This window comes from Schistocerca nitens, chromosome 4 (assembly GCF_023898315.1).
Source record: "Schistocerca nitens isolate TAMUIC-IGC-003100 chromosome 4, iqSchNite1.1, whole genome shotgun sequence".
NCBI lineage: Eukaryota > Metazoa > Arthropoda > Insecta > Orthoptera > Acrididae > Schistocerca > Schistocerca nitens.
This window is the reverse complement of record NC_064617.1, coordinates 957,327,236-957,339,790: the sequence shown is the minus strand read 5'-3', so window position 1 is coordinate 957,339,790 and position 12,555 is coordinate 957,327,236. Positions and strand designations below refer to the sequence as shown.

The window sequence follows — 12,555 nt, the reverse complement described above, 5'->3', positions numbered from 1 at the left end:
CCTCGAAAGGCAGTGCGAATACACGGATCTTTCGAAGGTCGACATTCACAGGCCCGACGTTGCCGTCGGAGTGTCGAAATTTTAGTCCATGTCGCGCCCGTTTAATAATCTCGTTACAGGTAGCGCCGGAAGTCAACATAAACGACGCTGCTAATGATTGATAGGTGTATGCCAATGAGATCGTCACGGGGGATCTTCCCATTTTCGCGTAGGAAGCATTCGACGGCCAGTGCTTTGGGTCGTGCGTATTCATTTGAGAAGGTGAACTTAGAGCGTTCTTCCTGTGTGAGTGCCGGCAGCTGTGGTCGAGCTGTTCTAGGCGCTCTGTCCGGAACCACGCGACTGCTACGGTCGCAGGTTCGAATCCTGCCTCGGGCATGGATGCGAATGATGTCCTTAGGTTAGTTAAGTTTACGTAGTTCTGAATCTAGGGGACTGATTACCTCAGATTTTAAGTCTCATAGTGCTTAGAGACATTTTAGCCTGTGAGAGTTGGCAATTTTAGCTTGTTCGACTGAGAAGCACGGTGACGGGAAAGTAAACAACACTCCGCACTCGCCGCGACGTGGACGGCCGATCGCGGACCACACTGCTGCCCTGCCGAAGGCAGACTGCTACCAACTGAGCTACCCAAGCACGACTCACGACTCATTCTCACAGCTTTAATTCCACTAGCACCTCGTCTCTTATCTTCCAAACTTCACAGAAGCTCTCCTGCGAGCCTTGCAGAACTAGCACTCCTGGAAGAAAGGATATTGCGGAGACTTGGCTTTGCCACAGCCTGGGGAATGTTTCCAGAATGAAATTTTCACTTTGCAGCAGAGTGTGCGCTGATTTGAAGCTTCTTGGCATAGCACTTGCCCTCGAAAGGAAAAGGTCCCGAGTTCAAGTCTCAGTTCGGCACACAGTTTTAATCTGCCAGGAAGATTTAATATCAGTTTTGTTACATTGTCTTCCCAAGGTAATATTAATTTGTTAAAGATGAAAATCATTAATTCGCCAGGATTTTATTATTGTTTAAAAATTGTGTTTAAGATCACAGAATACACCAATAGCTTGTTTCAAAAATTAGAAAGTTTAATGACATCAGGCGATTTCTCAATTTAGACCATGAAGGCTGTTTTCAACCAATACACTTAATTAGATGTGTGCCAGAATCAGTGCATAAGTGACATCATGCGCCATTATTAGCAGTAAAATGAATAAGTACTATATTTGCCTAATATGTACACAGACACACGAGCTGAAAAACCATGGAGTTGAAAATACATCAGCTATCATACTTGTAGTAAACAAGACGAAGCACTTGCAAATTAACTCATGAAACCTATGAAAACGAAAATAAGGGCAACTGTAATACACTCCTGGAAATTGAAATAAGAACACCGTGAATTCATTGTCCCAGGAAGGGGAAACTTTATTGACACAATCCTGGGGTCAGATACATCACATGATCACACTGACAGAACCACAGGCACATAGACACAGGCAACAGAGCATGCACAATGTCGGCACTAGTACAGTGTATATCCCCCTTTCGCAGCAATGCAGGCTGCTATTCTCCCATGGAGACGATCGGAGAGATGCTGGATGTAGTCCTGTGGAACGGCTTGCCATGCCATTTCCACCTGGCGCCTCAGTTGGACCAGCGTTCGTACTGGACGTGCAGACCGCGTGAGACGACGCTTCATCCAGTCCCAAACATGCTCAATGGGGGACAGATCCGGAGATCTTGCTGGCCAGGGTAGTTGACTTACACCTTCTAGAGCACGTTGGGTGGCACGGGATACATGCGGACGTGCATTGTCCTGTTGGAACAGCAAGTTCCCTTGCCGGTCTAGGAATGGTAGAACGATGGGTTCGATGACGGTTTGGATGTACCGTGCACTATTCAGTGTCCCCTCGACGATCACCAGTGGTGTACGGCCAGTGTAGGAGATCGCTCCCCACACCATGATGCCGGGTGTTGGCCCTGTGTGCCTCGGTCGTATGCAGTCCTGATTGTGGCGCTCACCTGCACGGCGCCAAACACGCATACGACCATCATTGGCACCAAGGCAGAAGCGACTCTCATTCGTCCCTCCATACACGCCTGTCGCGACACCACTGGAGGCGGGCTGCACGATGTTGGGGCGTGAGCGGAAGACGGCCTAACGGTGTGCGGGACCGTAGCCCAGCTTCATGGAGACGGTTGCGAATGGTCCTCGCCGATACCCCAGGAGCAACAGTGTCCCTAATTTGCTGGGAAGTGGCGGTGCGGTCCCCTACGGCACTGCGTAGGATCCTACGGTCTTGGCGTGCATCCGTGCGTCGCTGCGGTCCGGTCCCAGGTCGACGGGCACGTGCACCTTCTGCCGACCACTGGCGACAACATCGATGTACTGTGGAGACCTCACGCCCCACGTGTTGAGCAATTCGGCGGTACGTCCACCCGGCCTCCCGCATGCCCACTATACACCCTCGCTCAAAATCCGTCATCTGCACATACGGTTCACGTCCACGCTGTCGCGGCATGCTACCAGTGTTAAAGACTGCGATGGAGCTCCGTATGCCACGGCAAACTGGCTGACACTGACGGCGGCGGTGCACAAATGCTGCGCAGCTAGCGCCATTCGACGGCCAACACCGCGGTTCCTGGTGTGTCCGCTGTGCCGTGCGTGTGATCATTGCTTGTACAGCCCTCTCGCAGTGTCCGGAGCAAGTATGGTGGGTCTGACACACCGGTGTCAATGTTTTCTTTTTTCCATTTCCAGGAGTGTAGTTTGTTGTGTTTCACACATTTTTACTGATTCTTCATTTTTCCTCTTTGTACCAAGTTAAAAAACGTTTGATATAAATACACAAATGTAATACTGGTCAATTATTGTCAAACTAAAAGAGTTTACAAGCTTTACTATTGACATTATTCCGCTCAAAATGAACACTTTCAGTTTCTGCCAGTGTATTCGTGGTGTAACGTGTTTAAGTGAGATATTTCTGTTGGCGACAGATGACAGTGGACATCAGTACTTACTTCATTTGCGGTATAATAATTATATCGTTAGGAGTAGTACGTTTTTAGGCTCGTTCGTACCTTAAGGAATGTGTGGCAAGAGGAAGCTGTTAATGCTTATTTCCCCTGGGCAGCAGGTCAGCTGTCGAAGTGTCCACATATGGACGCCGAACGGTTAGTATATAATGCCTGACGTCATTCACTCCATGGCGAAGTAGACCTATGCAGAAAACATCTGGTCGTAAAGTTTGTGACGTGTTTGTGGACTGTTCGGCGCAGAGAAAAAACAACCATCACACTAATGTGTGTGCACCATGTATATGTACTGATGGTAAGAGAAAATTTTACTCCATGAACACCTTGACATACTGCAAACTCATACTCTCTTATTTTCGTGCCCATGGAATATGCTGTTTACTCCATCCCGGTGCAAGCTCATTTTTGGCCCAGAGGGAAACTAGTCGTACTGATGAAGAATAATGTGAGCGCATGATGACTATTGCACGTGTCTAGTGTGCAACTTTTCAGGCGAAGATCGCCACACAACTTAGCCATAAACGTGCACGTGCTGTTCATTGCCATCTTTTGGACTTTAAGAAAGGTGAATCATTTGTATAACGGACATGGCTGCATTATATCAGCAGATCGTATGGGCAGTGGATTCAGTATAATGAAATGCCTAGAAAATTTATATCGCCACCTACAAAGTACCAAGCACTAGTTGTCACAAGCAATGTCTTTTCCTTCACGTCGCAATTTTTTTTTGGGGTATCGGTTATAGGCCAACGGCCTTGCCGCAGAGGTAACACCGGTTCCCATCAGATCACCGAAGTTAAGCGCTGTCGGGCTGGGCTAGCACTTGGATGGGTGACCATCCGGTCTGCCGAGCGCTGTTGGTAAGTGGGGCGCACTCAGCCCTTGTGAGGCAAACTGAGGAGCTACTTGATTGGGAAGTAGCATCTCCGGTCTCGGAAACTGACATACGGCTGGGAGAGCGGTGTGCCGACCACATGCCCCTCCATGTCCGCATCCAATGACGCCAATGGTCTGAGGATGACACGGCGGCCGGTCGGTACCGTTGGGTCTTCAGGGCCTGTTCGGGAGGAGTTTAGTTTTTTGTTAATCGTTTTAGCTACGCTTTTGAGTCAATACATATTGTGACGTAATCACAGCAAAAGTTATTGCTGACAGAAAAGAGCGTTCCCTGTTGAAAGTCGGCAACCTGGATCCCACTGTGCTGGGGTCGTATATGCTGAGAAGAAAACTCATTGCCTCTGGCAACATGTCGGGGTACAACCTCAACACTTTCAGTTTCATCAGTGTCTCCTGCTCTTCTTCACATTCGGTGAAACTGGCATACTGCAATGAAAAACTTGCTACACTCATGCAACTGCTTCACACCAACCTGTGCTCAAGCGCTTTGACCAACAACACCGAGAGGCGACTCTCGTCTGTTGTCTATCGTTTGGTATTAGACAGGTCACAGTTCCGTGTAATCAGGAAGTACATGATCAGCAAATACACTTGCTTGCGATGTCTCCACGGCTCTGATTCTGTTGTGTCGGCTACCCCGTGGGAGTGAGAACCGGCACAAACAAGGAAGGACAGAAGTTGCGATGGCCGGTGGCAGGAATCCAATTCATGGTACAAACCACTTGAAGATTGATGTAACTGTCTATTTCTAAAAAGAAAATAAAGACAACTTAATTTGAGGTGTTGCTTGTGCATCCTACAAGCAATTACTGTACACTACTACTACTCGCAGAATGCAGCCTAAGTGCCGTCTTCCTGATAGTACTGATGCTGTCGATGACTGTGACCGAACTAGGCCGACCAGCGATGGCAGCTGGTTAAATCAGAGTTGACAGGAGGCGCTGAACTCCTGTCTTCCTGGAGGCGCAGGCGTGTCGCTGGCCGCTCTTTCCATTGGCGAGCTGGTCAGCGCCTTCTTCATGACCTTTTCGCGGCACTACGTTGGTCGGTGTGCAGCCGATGCTTTGGGAATGCACAGATTTTTGTGAGATGTTGCTAAGTACCTTCCTGCCTGCTCTGATATTATTCCATGCTAAATTTTCTGGAAGAAGCCTTACAGTGGGACAGAATCAGTAATTTACAATGACTTACGGAAATAATAAACCACTGTTTCAACTATCTTTTCAGCTAGGATTTACGAGCTGAATTAGTCCATAATTCTGGACGGCGTCTCAAAAACTTTAGCGGTTGGTCTGCGATAGCAGCATCGAGATAAATTAGGAACTCCATCCTTCTCCAGCGGACCGCGGCAACTGCCATCACGTATCTCTACCACAAAGAGGGGTGAGCCTCCATGTCTGGCAACCTTCTGCCTGCTTCTGTCGCAGACAACCCAGTCTCCTCCACCACTTGGTTGCCCCTAAAAAGAAACATCCTCATTGGTCGTTAAAAATTTAGATCCAAGTGTGGTTAAAAAAAAAATGGCTCTGAGCACTATGGGACATCTGTGGTCATCAGTCCCCTACAACTTAGAACTACTTAAACCTAACTAACCTATGGACGTCACACACATCCATGCCCGAGGCAGGATTCGAACCTGCGACCGTAGCGGTCACGCGGTTCCAGACTGAAGCGCCTAGAACCGCACGGCCACACCGGTCGGCCAAGTGTGGTTCACAGCAGTACAAAAATTTGGTAGTTTCTTTGTCTGAAATAAAGTAGTAAATACAATGGTAAAAGAGTTTATATAATTATTCGAAAAGGATCTGTTTGAATTTGTCTCTCAGGTTTTCTGTTTCTTGACTGACCTTAGAGACACTTCATTTGTTGCTTGAGAACTTGAAGGCATTCATCTTTGCACACCTCAACATTATTAAGTGAGTGATCTGTTGTTACTTTTGTAATCTAATGTAAATAAGAACCTATAAAATATTCGGTCTAGAATCATGTTTCGCGTTGCAATGAGCTCGCCTTCTTACTACAACTTTTCTGGTGAATTTAGTTTTTCTGTTGCATGTCTGGATGTTCTGTTATGTATTTTCAGTGAGTATATGTACTCTTCCCGACAAAAGAAGTGAAGCATTTAAGAGGAAGAAAGGAAATGAAACTATTTGGACTGGGACGGGATATAACGTTATTTCAGTGATTACAATATCGAGTCTAATTTACAAAGAACTAGGATGAATGAGCCCACTTATCAGTATGACGTTGTGCTCTTTCTTTGGATGTATGCACTGATTCGGTTGTATCCTCTCCTGATGCAAGCTGTCCTGCAAGTGTACTTCACCATTGATATCCTGAGTATTGTCACAGGGACCTCTGGATCTTGCTGACCAGACAGCACTTCGACATAATCCACAAAGTTCATAGACACATGAACAGTGGATGGACGTGCATTGTCATGTTGAACAATGGCACTACAATATTGGTGCGAGAGCGGTAGCACTTATAAGGACATAGGATGTCAGCCACATACCATTGTATCATCATGTATTGTACCAGACGTCACAAGCGTTCGATCCCAGAATGATGATAACAGTAGTTAAGACCGCTCTGCTTCTCCAAACATTGGATGAATGAGACCTCTCTACAGGGATCCGCCATACTTGCCGACAATGAATATCATGGTCATCAAAGGTAGTGCAAAAGCATAATTCATCACTGAAAACAATGTGACACCATTCGTCAGCTGTCATTGCTTCTCTGCCACAGAACCATACCAGACGCAGCTATTTGTATTGTAATGTTAGTGACAGCCTGCACATGGGACGAAAATTCCCTCTTCTGGCTAATATTGTTCCTTACTGGGACCTTCGTAATATTTTGATTTTGTGTACACTACCATGCAGTAATAAGTGTGTTCAGGTTACCAGTGTGTGCTTGATGTAAAGTTGTTGTACTGTAATAAAACTGTTTAATGTTTGAGCAGAATCTGGGCTCAGTCGTTTACCACTCCCAGGCCGTTGCATCCTATACCGTTTCAGTGGTAGGAGAGTATGAGTCACTGAAATGGAGTAGGATGCGGAGATCCGGTGGTGGCAAACAACTGAGGCCAGATTCGGTAGTGAAATAACTTTGAGTGCAATTAACTTACATCAAGAACAAACCTGTAACCGGAGTCCGTTTAATAAAATAATACAATTACTGTACAGTAATGCACCCGAAATCAAAATGTTACAGAGGCGCCAGTAAGGAACAATATCCAAGAATTTCTTAAATGAGCCGAAAAAGAGACAGCCTATGTATTAAAAGTTATTTTAAAAACTCCAGTAACGCATAGTGGTTCAGAGAGGCAAATAAGAAACAGCATCATGTATTATTTTAATGCTAGAGTCTATAGCACAAATTTCATATGGGTAGAATACAATTAGGTTTTAAAGCTATAAAACTGAACAGCAGCAACGTTAACAACATACAATTGCATCTAAAAACAGGCACACATAACTTAAAATAAGGCTCTAGTTCCGCCCCAGTTTTCTTTTACCATTACAGAAGCCACATGAATTTACCAAAGAAGCTGAGTGCCAGCTGAGACAATAAAACGTCATAACAGCTTGATGTAAGGTAGCGCCCTTACAGTTGCAATTACTAGCAACACGGAAGGTGGACTATCGCCTCCACTGGCACTTGGTTTGGAAAATTTAAACAAAACAAAGTCCTAAATGCAGAAGGAGTCAAATTCCCACCACCACTGTTGATATCTCACAACTAGGGTAGGGACAACTTTAAGGAAAGGTGGACCCACATATTTCGTCATTTGCTGTTTCATGGGATACAATTTGTTGCTTAAAAACAATATTCTAACTAAAATTTAAAGAAAATCTTCTTAAAAGAATCACATTCTTTAAAAAAACTTCACCAGTCTCAATTCATTAAAAACAAATTTTAACAATTCATACCATTAAGAGCAGGGATTGAAACTGGACGTATACAGTTCCCAAAACAAGAGAGAAGTCACAACAACTAGGCGCGGCTGGAAGTAGCTTCAACAAACCATTTGATCAGCAAAATGATTTACAGTGACAGCCACTGAGTGTACGAGTACTAACAGTTTCCAAGCTTGGGTAACACGTTACACAAATGGATAACGCCCATCCGAAATATACACTGAAGAGCAAAAGAAGCTGGTACACCTGCCTAATATCGTGTAGGACCCCAGCAAACAAGCACCATGAATCGTGCGAGACTGTCCATAAATCCGTAAAACTACGAGCGGATGGAGATCCCTTCTAAACAGCACGTTGCAAGCCATCCCAGATATGCTCAATAACATTAATGTATTTGGAGGCCAGCGGAAGTGTTTAAACTCAGAAGAGTGTTCCTGGAGCCACTCTGTAGCAATTCTGGACTTTGGGGTGTCGTATTTTGCTGCTGGAATTTCCCACGTCCGTCGGAATGCACAATGGACATGAATGGATGCAAGTGACCAGAGAGGATGCTGTCGTACTTGTAACCGATCAGAGTCGTTTCTAGACATATCAGGGGTCCCACATCACTCGAACTGCACACGTCTCACACCATTACAGAGGCTCCAGCAGTTTGAACAGTCCCTTGCTGACATGCAGGTTCCATGGAGTCATGAGGCTGTCTCTGTATCTGTACACGTACATTCGCTGATGCAATTTGAAACGAGACTCGTCCGACCACGCAATAGGTTTCCAGTCATCAACAGTCCAATTTCCCATGCTGACACTTGTAATCGTTGAAATCTGCAGAAATTTTCGGAACGATTGCACTTTTGTCACGTTGAAAGATTCTCTTCAGTCATCGTTGGGCCCGTTCTTGCAGGATCTTTTTCCGGCTGCAGCGATGTCGGAGATTTTATTTTTTCCCGTATTCCTGATATTCACGCTACACTCGTAAAATGGTCGAAAGGGAAAATCCCCACTTCATTACTATCTCGGGGATGCTGTGTCCCATCGCTTGAGCACCGACTATAATAATATGTTCAAACTCACTTAAATCTTGATAACCTGCCATTGTAGCAGCAGTAACCGATCTAACAACTGCACCAGACACTTGTTGTCTTATATAGGCGTTGCCGTCCGCAGCTCGTGGTCGTGCGGAAGCGTTCTCGCTTCCCGCGCCCGAGTTCCCGGGTTCGATTCCCGGCGGGGTCAGGGATGACTGGGTGTTGTGTGCTGTCCTTAGGTTAGTTAGATTTAAGTGGTTTCTAAGTTCTAGGGGACTGATGACCATAGATGTTAAGTCCCATAGTGCTCAGATCCATCCCATAGGCGTTGCCGACTGCAGCGCCGTGTTCTGCCTGTTTACATATCGCTGTATTTGAATACGCATGTCCATACCAGTTTCTTCGGCGCTCCAGTGTAGAAAGGGTAACCAGTCACACCACTGGTTGTGGCCGTTGGAGAGCTCTTAACAATGTATAAGCCTTAATAAAAAAAATCTTAAGCAATAAAATGCACAATCCCCCAAAACACAGACAAAGCTGGGAAGGGATACAATTTAAATTTGACTCTCAACATGTGCACACCAACAGAAATGTTGACAATGACCCTTAAATTAATGCAGTTGCCCAAAATACAAGATAAGCTGGGAGGACATGCAATACAAATGTGACTCCCAACTGCTAAAAAACAGCGGAAACGTTGACAAGGACCTTTAATGAAAATAGAGTTGCCCAAAACTCAAGGTAAGCTGAGAAATAAAGTAGACGGCCATCACAGCCAACAAGGAACAAGATGGCAAGTTTCGCAATGAGTGGGGTTAGCCAATGACTGTGAATGAAGGAAAGGCTCAACTGTTTATATTGATTAGTTAAAGGCCCTAAACTTAACGCGCTCAGAAGTAGCAATAAGGGTGCAAGGTTTAAACGAGTAGTTAAATAGCAGTTATAGCGAGGAGAAACTTCGGTGTTGCAGAGCACGTTTCAAAATAGGTTCCCGATTAATCGGCGACTCTCTGACATGGCACGCATCAGACTACAAATTTTACTTAACTTGAGCCACCACGAAGCGGCTGGTAGAGGCACCAGACTGCCGGCCAACCCAGAAGCAGAAAGCAAAGACATCTCTGCTCCGAGCCCAGGGAACAGGAACGCGTCGTCTGCTGCCAAAGCATCCCTGCCGACGCACATCGAAAGGGAACAGTAATATGCGCAAATAAGGCTACAGACAAGAATGCCTAAGACATAGAAAATCTCAACTAATCATAAAAGCGACTACATATGGAAACTTAATACTCCTTAAAATTACTTGTTACTTTGGAGCGAAATATCAGATTCTGCTGATGTAATGATTCAGGCATACTCTTCTACGAAGGGTGCTTTGCCTCCGACAGATTATGTTACAAATTTAATTTCGGTCATTCGATTTATAACAGAGAATACTCTTACACTTGTACGGAATATGGCCTGGAAACAAACTGCGGTCACTTACACTGACTGATGATCATACACACAAACACTTGTAGGCGTGTTGATATAACAGGTCTAATTTCACATAATACAGGACATGGCTTTGCAAGTGCCTAAAAAGAAAACAACGCTTAGCTATACTAAGATGTGAAGGAGCCGTGACTTGCAGAATTCCAGACCGGGTGTTATTGTCTCCAGTCCGTACAGGCGGTCTTCGAGGTACCATAGAATTTAAGCTTGCAGAGTAGACTGGGAATTTGCCGACCAGGTTGTATGCGATATCCGTTGCTACCAGTCCTTATAGCGAGCGGACGACGCTTGCTCCCGACTTCCTTATTTTGGCTCATTGACAAATTATTGATGGCGTTCTGGTTGGTTCAAATGGCTCTGAGCACTATGGGACTTAACATCTATGGTTATCAGTCCCCTAGAACTTAGAACTACTTAAACCTAACTAACCTAAGGACATCACACAACACCCACTCATCACGAGGCAGAGAAAATCCCTGACCCCGCTGAGAATCGTACCCGGGAACCCGGGCGCGGGGCGTTCTGGTTGACCGTGTATAATACGTACATGTTGTTGTTGTTGTTGTGGTCTTCAGTCCAGAGACTGATTTAATGCAGCTCTCCATGCTACTCTATCCTGTGCATGCTGCTTCATCTCTCAGTATCTACTACAACCTACATCCTTCTCTTGATCTCCATCTACGATTTTTACCCTCCACGCTTCCCTCCGATATATAATTGGTGATCCCTTGATGCCTCATAACATGTCCTACCAAACGATCCCAGTCCGCAGCTAGTGGTCGTGCTGTAGCGTTCTTGCTTCCCACGCCCGGGTTCCCGGGTTCGATTCCCGGCGGGGTCAGGGATTTTCTCTGCCTCGTGATGACTGGGTGTTGTGTGATGTCCTTAGGTTAGTTAGGTTTAAGTAGTTCTAAGTTCTAGGGGACTGATAACCATAGATGTTAAGTACCATAGTCCTCAGAGCCATTTGAACCAACCGATCCCTTCTTCTAGTCAAATTGTGCCACAAATTTCTCTTCTCCCCAATTCTAAGTGATCTACCCATCTAATCTTCAGCATCCTTCTGTAGCAACACATTTCGAAAGCTTTTATTCTCTTCTTGTCCAAACTATTTATCGTCCATGTTTCACTTCCATACATGACTACATTCCATACAAATACTTTCAGAAACAACTTCCTGACCCTTAAATCTATTCTCGATGTTAACAAATTTCTCTTCTTCAGAAATACTTTCCTTGCCATTTCGGCCTACATTTTATATCGTCTCTACTTCGACCATCATCAGTTATTTTGCTCCCCAAATAGCAAAACTCATTTAGTACTTTAAGTGTCTCATTTCCTAATCTAAATCCCTCAGCAACACCCGACTTAATTCGACTTCATTCCATTATCCTCGTTTTTCTTTTGTTGATGTTCATGTTATATCCTGTTTTCAAGACACTGTCGATTTCGTTGAACTGCTCTTCCAAGTACTTTGCTGTCTCTGAAAGAAATACAATGTCATCGGCGAACCTCAAAGTTTTTATTTCTTCTACATGGGTTTTAATACCTACCCCGAGTTTTCCTTTTGTTTCCTTTACTGCTTGCTCAATATACGGATTGAATAACATCGGGGATAGGCTGCAACCCTGTCTCACTCCTTTCTGAACCACTGCTTCCCTTTCATGCCCCTCCACTCTTATAACTGCAATCTTGTTTCTGTACAAATTGTAAATAGCCTTTCGCTCCCTGTATTTTACCCCTGCCACCTTCAGAATTTGAAAGAGGGTATTCAAGTCAACATTGTACATATCAAACATACAATATGCAGAAAGCTGTATTGTGTTAACTGGAATAGAAAAACGCTAATCATCAACTATTTCATTCGATGCCTTTAAGCTGAACCAGCAGAATGATTCTGTCAAGGACAAAATCGAAATTATACGTTTGATCAGGAGATAATTTGCAGCAAGTACCTATAATGACTATAGTGTCTTTCTCGATGATTTGGTTTCCAACACGAAAACGTTTTTAAGAGACGTTCTGTTTTGTATCTTTCTCTTACTGTGGATATATTTGTAGTTGCTTCAACTAAAAAGATAATATGCCGATAATTACACTAATTTTCGAACTTTCTTTTCATAATACGACTGTTCAAAAGTCAACAGCTTGCTTCTTTACAGACACGCCAGACTCACTATTACCA

At 44.8% G+C, this 12,555-nt stretch overlaps 1 pseudogene; it reads left to right on the top strand.

Annotated features, from left to right (window-relative positions):
- The first annotated feature begins 3,773 nt into the window (after positions 1 to 3,773).
- On the top strand, positions 3,774 to 3,891 carry LOC126253926 (5S ribosomal RNA; annotated as a pseudogene).
- The last annotated feature ends 8,664 nt before the right edge of the window (positions 3,892 to 12,555 follow it).